The 14,931-nt window shown below is 38.5% G+C and overlaps 1 pseudogene; it reads left to right on the top strand.

The window, feature by feature from the left end:
• The first annotated feature begins 4,922 nt into the window (after window positions 1–4,922).
• LOC145535715 (putative G-protein coupled receptor 160) lies at window positions 4,923–9,413 on the top strand (annotated as a pseudogene).
• The last annotated feature ends 5,518 nt before the right edge of the window (window positions 9,414–14,931 follow it).

The raw sequence follows: 14,931 nt of genomic DNA on the forward strand, positions 1-14,931 counted from the left end.
CCAAGCTGGAGAGCATTACATGAGGCTAAGAGGCTCTTTAGTTCCTCTTCACTTTCTGCCATTAGAGAGGTATCATCTGCATAGCTGAGATTTTTGATGTTTCTCTCGAAAATCTTAATCCCTGGCATTTTGCATGATGTACTCTGTATATAGGTTAAATAAAAAGGGTAACTATATGCAGCCTTGATATACTCCTTTCCTAATTTTGAACCAGTCCATTGTTCCATGTCCAGTTCATAGAAATCCCGGCTGAATTTCTTACCTGATGGCCTTTCCTGCAGATTTCAGACTCAAGACTGTAAAGTCAACTTTCACCTGAATTTTCAGCCTGCCAGCCTGTCTTACAAGTTATATGCTTCACTTCCTTATACTAAATCTCTCTCTCTTTATATATGTGTGGTGTATGTGTGTGTGTGTGCATGTATGTGTATAGCAAGAAATGAAGGTGAATATGGAATTGTAATCTGCCCAGGTAAGTGTTGAAATTGTGCCCAAATGCACACATATAGCCTATCTAAAAAACTGAGTTTTTTAAAATCCAGATATTTAAGGAATCCTCTGTTAAAACACTGGATAGTGAAATAAAAGCTAATGAAGAAACAAATGAACTAATAAAAGCTATTGAACAAAAGTAATGAAATAGAGTCTTCAATGACCATACGTGGCAAGGGATAGAGTCTTTCAAAAATAATTTTCAGGCCTTCTTTGGTGGCTCAATGGCTAAGAATCTGCCTGCAAATACAGGGGACACAAGTTTGACCCTTGGTACAAGGAGATTCCACATGCTGTGGGGCAACTAAGCCTGTGCATTTCAACTACTGAGCCTATACTCTCGAGCTTGCATGCTGCAACTACTGAGCCCACATGCTGCAAGTTGAGAGTAGCCATGTTTGCTGCAACTAGAGAAGGCTCACACACAGCAATAAAGACTCAGCACAGCCAAAAATAAACAAATAAATAAACTATTAAAAAACTGTCATGTTAAAAAAATAATATTTGAAAGTTCCTAAAAGTACAAATAACAACAAACCCAAGGAAGGGAGGGGAATCTGATTTCCAGAATTACCTCTTTATAATATTCCTGTCAACTACAAATTGGCAGCTGCTTGTCAACTGCACCTGGCATTTTCCAAGAGCATTTGCCAGTGACTGAACAACAACAACAACAAGGGCATTTGCCATCTGCCTGCACTGCTGCAGCTGCTGACCTTTGACACTTTCCGAAGGGAATTCATGATGGAGTGAGGCACTCTGTGCTTCAGAGAAACTGGTCTTTAGATAGTTAGATATTTTCAGGAACTGATTTCATGATCCCAATATTTGCATCTCCTCATATCTAGAAGAGCATTAATCCCTTCATGGTGACATCAGCTCCTCATGACTAGCAGAAAATCTTTTATAAAATGAGTGCTTGATTGCATTGAAATCCCCCTTCTCCAAAATCTTATATATTGACATCCCCCCACTGCTTCTTTGGAACAGTTCTTCTGGGCTATTTGAGGTGCTGCCTCCTGGGCTGCAGTCCTCATTTTGCCCCAAATAGAACTTAACTCACAATTCTAACATTGTGCATCTTTTTAGTCAACATCCCAAATATAGTTTTCAACAAAAATTTAAAAGCATGAGGAGAAATTAGAAATTATGTGTTTTGCTGTCAACTGAAAAAAAATGCACACACTAAAAGTTGAGAAATATGTTTTATTCAGTGGACATAATGGTGACTTAAGTCTGGGAGACAGATTCTCAGATAGCTCTTAGGGACTATTTCAACGATGTAAGGGAGGAGCCAGAATATATAGGAGTTCCCCCCGCCAAAAACACTAGGTATTTGGAAAGAAAAACCAGACATCTCAAGTTAATGAATTTGGCACTTTTCTATGTATGAGAAGATACAAGAGTCTGGGTTCATTGAAATCATTCCTTTGATATGCACCTTAAATATCTAGGGTCAGTGTGCTGTTGCTCCATCCTGAATCCCCTCAGGGTGCACCTTTGGGGTAGGGGAGAGCCAGATGCAGTGGCTGATGGCTTGATGGCTGCAACACCCTTTTGGTTACTGGCATGGCAGTTGAAATTCTTTGTCCAGAATATCATTTACAAAATAAATAAATATTAGTAGAAACTTTCCTTGAGGAAGCACAGATATTTGAATTACTAGATAAGGCATTTAAATATTTGCCTTAAATGTGCCCAGAATGATAAAGGAAACTATGAATAAAGAATTACAGGAAATCAAGAGAACAATTTCTCATAAAATAAAAAATTGTAATAAATAGATTGAAATTGTGAAAAAAGAACAATAAAATTCTGGGGCTGGAATGTTGGATAACAAATTAGAAATTCACTACTGCACAAAAATTAAAATAGATTGTAAACCTAAATGTAACATGTGAAACTGTACAACTCATAGAAGATAACATAAGAAAAAATGTCCAGAAGATTTTGAGTATTGTGGTGACTTTTTAGATACAACACCAAGACATACTTCATTATAAAAAAGAACAGATAATAAGTTGGACACAATTAACATTTAAAGCATTTTCTCTGCACTAGAAACTATCAAGAGAATGATAACACAAACCAAAGACTGAAAGAATTGAATATATTTACAAAAGCATATCTGATAAAGGACTGTTACCCAAAGTATACAAAGAACACTTAAAATTCCACAATAAAAAAAAAAACCAACAAAATACTCAGTAAAAAATGGGTGAAAGACCTTCACAGACATTTCCAGCTACACAGTTGGAAAATAGGACATGAAGAGATGTTCCATATTGTATGTTACCAGGAAAATTACAATTAAAACAATGAAATACCACTACACAACTATTAGAATGGACAAAATCTGGAATACTGACATGAACAAATGCTGATGATAATATAAAGCAATGTGAACACTCATTCATTGCTGGTGGGAATACAAATGGTATAGCCACATTTGAAGACAGTTTGGCAATTTCTTATAAAACTAAACACACTGTAACCTATGATCCAGGAATCCCACTCCTTGGTATTTACCCAAAGAATTTGAAAACTTATGTACACACACACACACACACACACACACACACACACACACACACACAATCTGCACATATATATTCATAGCATCTTTATTCATGATTGCCAAAACTTGGAGGCAAACTTCAAGTTCAACCTTTGTTAGGTGTAATGGATACATAAACTGTGGTACATCCAGACAATGAAATATTTTTCAGTGCTTAAAAGAAATGAACTGTCAGGCCGTGAAAAGACAATACAGAAACTCACATGTATATTTCTAAGTGAAAGAAATCAATCTGTAAAAGCTACACACCTATAAGGGCCCAGCTTTATAGTAATTTGGAAAAGGCAAAACTATGGAGACAATAAAAAGATCAGTGGTTGGCAGGGTTTCAGCTGGGGAGGCATGGATAGGTGAAGCACAGAGGTCTTTTAGGGCAGTGAAAACACTGCTGTGCTGTGCTCAGACGTGTCTGACTCTTTGTGACTCCATGGACTGTAGCCCACCAGGTTGCTCTGTCCATGGAATTTTCCCAGCAAGAATACTGGAGTGGGTTACCATTTCCTCCTTCAGGGGAGCTTCCCAACCCAGGGATCAAACCCATGTCTCCTTCATCTCCTGCACTGCAGGCAGATTCTTTACCACTGAGCCACTAGTAAAGCCCTGTATATGGCTATGTAATAATGGAAACATGCCATTTATACATTTTCCTCAAACATGGAATGCACACTACCAAGTGAACCCTCATAAAAACTATGAAGTTTGGGTGTTTATGATGTGCTCATGCAAAGTCACCAATTGTAACAGATGTACCACTCTGGTGAGGGATATTGATAATGGAGGAAGGTATGCATATGTAGAGGCAGGGAGTAATTGTGAAATTTCTGTACCTTCCTCTTAATTTTGCTGTGAAACTAAAATTACTCTTAAAGTAAACATGCACACACACAGACACACATACACACACACATACACAAAATAAAATGAACCACATAGATAATTTAAAATGTTCTTGTGGCCACATTAAGAAAAGTAAAGTAGGTGATAATATTTCTTTTAAAATTCAGTAGAGGGTTTCAATAGCAGATTTAAAATCTCAGGAGAATCAGTAAATTTAAAGGTCAGGCACTTGAGATCACCCATTCTGACTAGCAGAAGGAGAAAATAATGAAGAAAAATTGAAAAGAGACAAAGAGAACTATGGGGTACCATTATTAGTACCAGTGCATGCATTATAGAAATCCCAGAAGGAGGCGAGAGAGAGAAATTGACAGAAATGATATTTGAAGAAATAATGGAAAGAGCTGTTTAGGAGCTATCTTTTGTGCACTATTGAAGCTAAGTAAGCATTAATTCATTTGTCCAGGCAAATTGATCCTCAGCCCTGGGACCATCCAGACTTGCTGTCTACCTGAACAGCTTCTCCAAGAGCAGAAAAGAGAGAAGAGTCATCAAGGGAGAATTAGAAAAATGAACAATTATAGCTAGGGGCTTCAACAAAACCTCTGAGGAACTGATAGGATAACTAAATAGAATATCAAAAGGAATACTGTAGATCTGAAAAAAACAGTCAAATAAAACGTGATCTAACTGACACATATAGAGCACTCCAGTCAATGACTGCAGAATACAATTTTTTTCAAGTTCCCATGGAACATTCATCAACATAGACCTTTATCCTGGGCCATGATGCAAATCTCAAAAAGTTGAAGAGAAGTGATTTCATACAGAGTGTGTCCTCTGACCATAATGGAACAAAATGGGAAATAAATAATGGAAAGACAACATTAAAAATCTCTGAACACATTGAAGTGAAACAACATATTTATAAATAATCCATGGGTCAAGTTGATCATAAAGGAAATAAAATGCACATGAAACAGAATAAAAATGAAGCCTCTGAAGCAGTGCTGACATGGAAATTGTCACTGAATTTCTTACATTAGAAGAAAGAAAAGTTCTCAAGTAAATGTTTCTATTCTAAGAAACTAGGGAAAAAAGAGAAAAATAAGCCAAAAGGAATCACAAGAAAAAGGTAATAAACACCAGAATGTAAATCAAATTGAAAATAGGAAAACAACAGAGATAATCAAAGAAATTGTTATTTTTTCAAAACTATCACTGAAATTGAAAACTCTCTAGCAAGACTGACAAAAATACCAGAGAGATGAATGATACAAATCACCAGTATTAGGAGTTAAACAGGGGATATGGTTCCAGTTATTATTGTTCAGTCGCTCAGTTGTGTCTGACAATTTGCAACCCCATGGAATGCAGCACGCCAGTCTTCCCTATCCTTCGTCTTCTCCTGGAGCTTGCTCAAACTCATGTTCATTGAGTCAGCAATGCTATCCAGCTGCAGACTCATGGTACCAGTGCCAGTGTATGACTCTTTGCGATCCCATGGACATGTAGCCAGGTTCTTCTATCCATGGGGATTCTCCAGGCAAAAGTACTGGAGTGGGTTGCCATGCCCTCCTGCAGGAGTCTGCAGCTATTACAAGGTATAATATGGAAATACTATTAACAACTATGAGCTTCCCAGGTGACACTAGTGGTAAAGAAGCAGCATGCCTTGCAGGAGATGCAAGAGATGCAGGTTGGATCCCTGGGTTGCAAAGATCCCCTGGAGAAGGGAATCTTCTTCACACTTCAGTATTCTTGCCTGGAGAATAGAGGAGACTGGCCGGCTACAATCCATAGGATCGCAAAGTGTTGGACATGACTGAAGTTACTTAGCATGCATGCGTGCATTAATAGCTATATGCTTATAAACTCAACAATCTAGAAGATAAGGACCAATTCCTGAAAAATCAAAAACTATTAAAACTCAAATAAAACTAAATAAATAGACATCTGAATATCACTATTAAAGAACTTGAATTTTTAATTAAAAAATCTTCCAAAAAGAAATTTCCAAGCTCAGATGATTTAAATAGAAAATTATATGAATCTGTTTAAGAAGTCTCACCAATCCAATCTCTTTCAAAAATTAAAAGAAAGAAAACCTTCCCAATTCACTTGATAAGGCCAATATTAACCTGACACCAAAACCAGACAAAGACAATGCCAAAAAAAAGCCATTACATATCAAATCCCTCATGAACATGAACACAATTATCATTAACAAGATATTAGAAAGACAAATCTGTGACTGTATAAAAACAAATTATACACTGTGACAAAGTGAGAGTTTTTCAGGTATGAATCGTTTTAAAAAAATCAATTAATGTAATCCACAAAGGCTAAAGGACGAAAATAATATGATTACATCTAGGAATGCAGAAGATTATTGACAAAATCTAACACCAATTCATGCTAACAAATTTTCAGAAAGTTAGGAATTGGGATGAATTACCTGTAAAGAACATCTACAAAAATCCGACAGCTAACTTCATACTTAATAGTGAGAGACTGAATGGTTACCACTAAGATTGGGAACGAGGAAAGGATGTCCAATCTCTACTCTCTTATTTAAAAACAGGAAGTTTTAGCCCCTAAGATAGGAATAAATGAATAGCATGTAGATGAGAAATGAAGAAACAAAATGCCCGTATCTGCAGATGTCATTGTCGACATAGAAAATATTAAGAAATCTCCAAAAAAAAAAAAAAAAACCCTAAATAAAAACACCGCTCGGCACCCACAAACTCCCAAAACAAAAAGCAAAAACCCAGAATTGAGTTAAATCAAGTCTGTGGATACTAAATCAGCACTCAAAAGTCAATTGTGGCTTGGAGCCTAGGCTGCACTTGCTGGTCAAGAGCCCTCAGAACCTGGACAGGACTGCAGCTGTTTCCACTTGTCCTGTTCCCTGCCCCTACTTTTCTCTCTGCTCAGGGGGAGTGCACAGAGTGGGCAGGGCAGAGCCAAGAGGATGTGAGGAGTTCCTGCCCCTCCCTGGTGCAGTTGCCTGAGCTCAGGTCTATATGTCCTCATGGCATATCTGGTCAGGCCCCTAGTGCCTGGGAAGCCCAGCACCAGCCAGAGCAGCCATGTCTGGGGTGGTGTCCAGAGGTGGCTGCAGGGCCATTCCTCTGCATTCAGGTGTCTGCAACCAGGTGGAGCTGGCCTGCTAGGAAAAATATAGCTAAGAGGAAATGAAATACCTTCCCCAGCACTTGTGCAAGTGACTCAGAACTTATTTACTAGTCATTGTAGTATAGCAAAATGAAATACAAGAAATCACAAGTAAGATAATTTAAGGCAGTAAACTGAAATAAAACATAAACATCATCAGAAAGACTCACTGGAGACAGCAAAGGATGGGAAATAAAATGAAACAGTGTTTTATTGTATGAATTTCAGCAGGTTTTTGAAATTTAAAAACATGACTACTTTTTCTTTAGAGGACTGCTCTTTTCAGTGCCAGTTCCATCAAACCAACAAGCCCCTAGACATCAGCTGTTATATATTCTTGATTATACTTGGGAACTTATGTTTAAATTGTGATTAAATATCCTCCAGCTAGGAATGAGAAGACAAAAGCACCTATTAGACTTTTATAGTTTTTTGTTTTTGTTTTTTTTTTTTTTTGCATTTCACTAACATTTGTCTTTTATTTTTGGTAAACATTTCCATTATATCCTACTTCACAGACTCTTGTACTTTTAGGCACTAGGTTTACTAAATATCACATCTGCTTATTTACTCAAATTATTTCCTTTATTTATGGCTTTTTCCACTATGCGGTTTTCCTGATCATTGTTTTAGCTGGTAAGTTGTCTGATGCTTTTTTTGTGACCCTGTGGACTGTAATCCTCAGGCTCCTCTGTCCATCAGATTTCCTAGTCAAGAATATAGGAGTGAGTTGCCATTTCCTTCTCCAGGGGATCTTCCCAACCCAAGCATAGAACCTGGGTCTCCTGCAATGCAGGCAGATTCTTTACCATCTGAGCCACTAGGAGTCCAGCTATCTACCAAAACCTGAGGGCCCAAAATGTTGTTTTTTTTTCCATGTCCCTTCTACTTAAGTGTTCATAGTTACTCTCTGTCATTTTCCATGGTGATGGTGATGATTTTATCTCTTGGTCAGAAGTCATTACCTTGGTACTGGCTCTTAGGACAACTTCTTATATGAATGAGACTATCCTACATTTTGTCTTTCGTTATGCTAGTTACACTATGAATTCTAAAAAAAGTATTCCTGACAAAGATAGCATCTGTTTTCTTGATACCTGGTTGCCATTTGTACTACCTCAAGTAACCATCCTTTCACTTAAAGTACAGATTCCAGTCTATATTGAGATGAACATTCCCTGGTTGTATTTTCCCAATAGTTTTCTCATTGCTGCAGTTTATTGGTTTGATTGCCACAAACTTAATTTGGGAGACACCACGTTACCTGTAGATCCACTTAGGAACATGTCAGGAGCTGCGTTAGGCATTACTGACAAAATGGAGGCATGGGCCCAACCCCCTCACCTCATCCCGCAGGCATGGTCCCGGGATGAAGAAGTTAGGTCTTGCGATTCTGACTTGTTCTTTCCTTTCTTCGGTTGAGTTGGCTGGAAAGAATGTTAATGTGCTTATTGTTCTTGAGAGGAGCATGAGAAAGCACAAAGCCTTCTGCAGTTGTGCCCAGAAAATAATCCATAAAGTTAGCCATTGACATTTGTTCAAGGATCTTTATAAAGAATGTTCCAGGATGAGCACACAGGCTGCAGCTTGAGGCCATGGGAAGGATTGTTATCTGAGACCTGCTTGTGAGGGAAATGTTTATGGCAAAAGAAGTTTGCTGAATTTAGGGTTTAGGAATAATTAAAAATAGTTAGAAGCTAAAAGTTTAAGGAATGTTGCAGTGTTAGCATATTTTACTATAGCTTATAGAGATTGGGATTTTTAGAGATACTAATAGCTAGAGGTCTTTTTAGAAAATAGTGAGCTTAGGATACTAGGGGCTAGCAGTATTTAGAAAGATAAGAAATAAACTGAGGAATGTGGTATGCAGCCCAGATATAAGCATGAGTTACAATGTAATCACAAGTTAAATATAGGATACTTAAGAGAAAGTAGATAATAGATAGTAAACCTGATTCTGAGAGAATCGCTAAAGCAGGAACTCTGGGTGAAGGGCAACAATGATTTCTGGAGACAATAAATCTGAGTGAGGGGGAACTGAAGATGTCAAACCTCTGACCTAATGCCTTTGTCAAAGTATAAAAGAAAACCTGATGCTTGAAATAAACATACAGTCCCGCACCTTGAGTCAGAGGCTGCATCATTCTCCGCCAATACCACTCATCCCTTCAGGCCGATTCCCTGGCTGCTGGAGCTGGACTGTGGCAGGAACTGGAAATGCTGCTTCATTCCCCTTACGATTCATAATCTTAAGCAAACTGAAAAGCCTACACTGAAAATAATTTGTCTATGTCATTCATATTTCAATAAAGCTGAGCAAAAGTAATTTGTTAATATGTTGTCATGTTGGAACTAAGCAAAAGTTACAATACAAGAATCATAGTTTTACAAACAAGAAGGAATGATGACTATGACATGTGAAAAAATGCTACCAAAGTTTCTTATCCCCTAATTTTCATAACTTTTCTGAATGTTTCTTTTGGGGTTATGCTATTATTTATTAAATGGTGATTTTAAAACAAAATAACCCCAGTGTTTGTACCTTCTCAGTAACACTGTATATTATAAATATCAATTTGTTATTAATATCAAGACAAAAGACAACATTTTGGCCATATTGATGTTTCTGATACACAAAACACTGCTTGATGTAAACTGTTCTGTACATCTGAGATACACTGCCAATTTTAATATATGACTTAAACATTTTTATCAAGGTTTAAAGATATTTGCATTTCTGTACACTAAAAATGATAGTGAAAACCAAAGTTAAACCCACATTATCACTTAAAAATCACCCCCCAAAATGAAACATCTATACATTGATAAAACATATACAGGATTCACAAGAAGACAATAGTAGCATATTGATGCATGAGCCTAAAGAACACCCCAACAAATTGAGAGACCTATCATGTCACAAGTTAGAAGATTCCACAAAAATGAGGCAATGCTCTCCAAACCACTTTACAGATTTAATGTGATTCCAATCAAAATCCCAGGAAGGTTGTTTTGTAGATATAGATTAACCTATTTTAAAATTTATATGGACATTCAGGGGCCCAGTCAAGATGGCAGAGGAATAGGTGGCATGGAATGTATCTGTCTCTGCAGATGCAACAAGAATAGATTTACAGTTGCAACAGTTCTCACAGAACACCAGCTGAATACTGGCAGGAGTCGTTGACAACTGGAAAAGATTATACAAATCCACACATGACTGGGTAGGACAAAAGAAAGGAGGGAGAAGGAGGAGGAGAGCAAGCAGGACCAGACCTGCACCCAGGGGTGGGGGAGCTGAAGCAGAGGAGAAACTTCCACATCTGAGGAAACTGGTTGAAGTGGAAGGGAAACATTTGAAACTGTCAGAGGAGGGTGAAGCAGCTGATCTGTGACAGTTTGAATAGAGTGAGAACCACACAGACAACCTGTGCTATAGCTTTACATACCCCAGACAGAGATGCATGTCCAGGTGCACATGGGAGCTAGGAGCGGGAACATGGGGAGTGGAGAGCAAGCCTAGGGTGAGGAGTGCTGTTGACTCTGAGAGCTGTCCTGAGGGGATGGGAGGGAGGAAATCTGCAATAGGTAATGCCTTTGGAGGTAAACCAGGCAGCCATAGAAGCAGGGTGGTATTGCTGAGACACACACAGGGGATGGAGCCACCGCTGTAGCATCTTTCTCCCGCATACTGGTGCCAGTGGCTGAGCTATAGAGAAGGACTAGTGAGGACTGCCATTTGAGCACCTGGTGCAATGAGCAATAGAGAAGGACAGGCCAGCATGGCCCTTTGAGTGTCTGCTGATGGAGATAGAAAAGGCTCCTAATAGAGCCATATCTCTTCTACCTGTGGTTGCTGGCTTCTCTGAGCACCTGGTGCTGCCTGGGTCCCCATTATCCAAGGAGATAACACCATTTCCAGGCTCTGTCCTCACTAGGGCAGACCCAAGTCCTCCAGGGCAGCCTCAAGAGAAGACTCCTTAGAGTAGCCCACATGCAGAGATGAGGATAAGACCACAACTGAGTCCCAGGGAAAGGGCAACTAAGGAATAGGATTAAAAACCAAAAACGTTTTCATCAGCTTATACAAAGCTGCAAATTAAACCCACACAATCAACTAGGTAGACTCTGTGTCTGTGGAATACAAAAAAGGACAGTGAGTATTCCCACAAAAGAAAATGCTCTACCCCTGGTAGCTGTGGATATTGGAGGCAAGCACATGTGAGAGTAGGGCTAGATTATAATCTGAGGCAAACTGCCATTACACAACATAAAAAGGATGACCATGGAAATATGAGATGAAATAATTTGGAGGTACAGTGGATGTAAACCACAGTATTCCCTGCACCAATAGGCTCACTAATATAAGAAGGTATCTGTTTGTGTGTGTGTAAAAGAGAGAGAAAGAAAATGTGGATAGGGATAGACTTAAAAAGTGTGAAATTATGTGTAGCATGAAACCAGAATAGATGCTGAAGTTTAGTTATTATTTGAATAGCTTCCAGGTCACATCGATCTTCTAAATCGAAGAGTGAGGTGTTCCACCCAGGAGTCTTATGTAAGGCCTGCCGTTTCAATCTCCAAGCTCTGCAGGTTCTCCAAGCTATGAGATATTGTCCTTCTTAACAATGCTTAGCTTCAGATTTGTCATCTGTATAATAGGAGTAGGCATAATCTGCTATATGGATACTGTGAGGTTTAAATGAAATAAAGCACATGGGCACCCTGTACATATTCAATAAATGGCAACACATCATTGGCTCTGCCACATGACACTTGGATGTCACACAGTTTCATCTCAGTGAGAAAGTAACACCTAAAGGCTTATCTAGGCTCATATGGGAGTCACTGTTAAGACAGGAAATATCACTGATGTCACATACTCCAGAGTAAAATGTCAAAAAAAAAAAAAAAACAACTGTGGAAACTTCTACCATTTTCTCAAAGCTGTTCTGTGGTTGAGAGCTTTCAAAGATGGTGGAGGAGTAGGAGGACATGGAGTTCATCTCTCCCACAAACAAGTCAAGAATATACCTACACAGAGTCAGGATGGAGGAATAAGAGAATGTAGAATGCATTGCTCTTCACAAGTACATTAAGAATACATCTACAAATGGAACAGGTCTCACAGAGTACTTACTGAATGCTAGCAGAGGACTTCGGACACATAAAAGGACAAAAAAAAAAAATGTCCAAACAATCTGGAAGGATAAAAGCAAGGAAAAAAGAAGAGAGAAGGGACCAGCATCCCTGGGGGTGGGGAGCTGAAGGAGAGGAGGGGTCCCCACACTGAGGAAAGCCCCCTCACAGTGGGGAAGATCACCAGGGACTTTGGGCAATAGGGATATCAGAGGGGAACACAGCAGCCAATCTGTAGAAGACAAGGCAGACTAAGACCTATGCCACTGTGTGCCACAGCTTTGTGCACTCCAGCTTGAGCTATGTGTCTGCTGATGAAGGGGAAGGCTGGGTGCTGGAAAGTGAGGCTTGGAGAGTGGAGGCAGGGTGGGGTCAGCTGTTGGTGGTGTCCATGGGTCTTCATTCCAGAGAAATGAAAACTGATATCCACAGAAAAACCTGTACACTGTGGTTCATTGAAGCTTTATTTTTTCCTTCATTGTGTATTATGAATTTTTTCAATTAACTTATTTAATTGGAGGCTAATTACTTTACACTATTGTGGCGGTTTTCGCCATACATCGACATGAATCAGCCACAGGTGTACATGTGTCCCCACATTCTGAAACCTCCTTCCAACTCCCTCCCCACCCCATCCCTTTGGATGGTCCCAGAGCACCAGCCTTGAGTGCCCTGCTTCATACATCAAACTTGCGCTGGTCATCTATTTTACATATGGTAATATATATTTTCAATGCTATTCTCTCATATCGTCTCACCCTTGCCTTCTCCCACATAGTCCAAAAGTCTGTTCTTTATGTCTGTGTCTCTTTTGCTGTCTCGCATATAGGGACATCGTTACCATCTTTCTAAATTCCATACATATGCATTAATGTACTGTATTGGTGTTTCTCTTTCTGACTTGCTTCACTCTGTATAATAGGCTCCAGTTTCATACACCTCATTAGAACCGACTCAAATGCGTTATTTATTACAGCTGAGTAATATTCCATTGTGTATATGTACCACAACTTCCTTATCTATTCATCTGCAGATGGACATCCAGGTTGTTTCCATGTCTTAGCTATTGTAAGCAGTGCTGCAATGAACTTTGGGATACATGTGTCTCTTTCATTCTGGTTTCCTCGGTGTGTATGCCCAGCAGTGGGATTGGTGGGTCATATGGCAGTTCTATTTCCAGTTTGTAAAAGGAATCTCCACACTATTCTCCATAGTGGCTATACTAGTTTGTATTCCCACCAACAGTGTAAGAGGGTTCCTTTTTCTCCACATCCTCTCCAGCATTTATTGTATGTAGCCTTTTTGATGGCAACCAATCTGGCCAGCATGAGATGGTACCTCATTGTGGTTTTAATTTGCATTTCTCTGATAATGACTGATGTTGAGCATCTTTTCATGTGTTTCTTAGCCATCTGTATGTCTTCTTTGAAGAAATATCTGTTTAGTTCTTTGGCTCATTTTTTGATTGAGTCAGTCGTTTATTTTTCTGTAATTGAGCTGCGTGAGCTGCCTATATATTTTGGAGATTAATTCTTTGTTAGTTGTTTCGTTTGCTATTATTTTCACCCATTCTGAAGGCTGCCGTTTAACCTTGTTTATAGTTTCCTTTGTTACACAAAATATTTTAAGTTTAATTAGGTCTCATTAGTTTACTTTTGTTTTTATTTCCATTACTCTGGGAGGTGGATCATAGAGGATCTTGCTGTGATTTATGTCAGAGGGTGTTCTGCCTATGCTTTCCTCTAAGAGTTTTATAGTCTTACATTTCTAGTCTTACATTTAGATCTTTAATCCATTTTGAGTTTATTTTTGTGTATGGTGTTAGAAAGTGTTCTAGTTTCATTCATTTACAGGTGGTTGACCAATTTTCCCAGTACCATTTGTGAAAGAGATTGTCTTTTCTCCATTGTATGTTTTTGCCTCCTTTGTCAAAGATAAGATGTCCATAGGTGCACAGATTTATCTCTGGGCTTTCTATTTTGTTCCATTGATCTATATTTGTGTCTTTGTGCCAGTACCATACTGTCTGAATGACTGTAATTTTGTAGTATAGTCTGAAGTCAGGTAGGTTGATTCCTCCAGTTTCGTTCTTGTTTCTCAAGATTGTTTTGGCTATTCGAGGTTTTTTGTGTTTCCACACAAATTGTGAAAATATTTGGTCTCATTCTGTGAAAAATGCAGTTGGTAACTTGATAGGGATTGCATTGAACGCATAGATTGCTTTAGGTAGTATACTCATTTTTCACTATATTGATTCTTCCATTCCACGAACATGGTATATTTCTCTATTTGTGCCATCTTTGATTTCTTTCATCAGTGTTTTATAGTTATATATATATATATATATGTATATATATATATATATAGGTCTTTTGTTTCTTTAGGTAAATTTATTCCTAAGTATTTTATTCTTTTTGTTGCAATGGTGAATGGGGTTGTTTCCTTAATTTCTCTTTCTGTTTCCTCATTGTTAGTGTATAGGAATGCAAAGGATTTCTGTGTATTAATTTTATATCCTGCAACTTTACTATATTCAATGATTGGTTCTAGTAATTTTCTCTTGGTGTCTTTGGGGTTTTCTACATAGTGGATCATGTCTTCTGCCAACAGTGAGAGCTTTACTGCTTCTTTTCCAATCTGGATTCCTTTTATTTATTTTTCTTCTCTGATTGCTATGGACAAGACTTCTGAAACTATGTTGAATA

This window comes from Giraffa tippelskirchi, chromosome X, assembly GCF_054371585.1.
Source record: "Giraffa tippelskirchi isolate mGirTip1 chromosome X, T2T-mGirTip1v1.2.pri, whole genome shotgun sequence".
Lineage (NCBI taxonomy): Eukaryota > Metazoa > Chordata > Mammalia > Artiodactyla > Giraffidae > Giraffa > Giraffa tippelskirchi.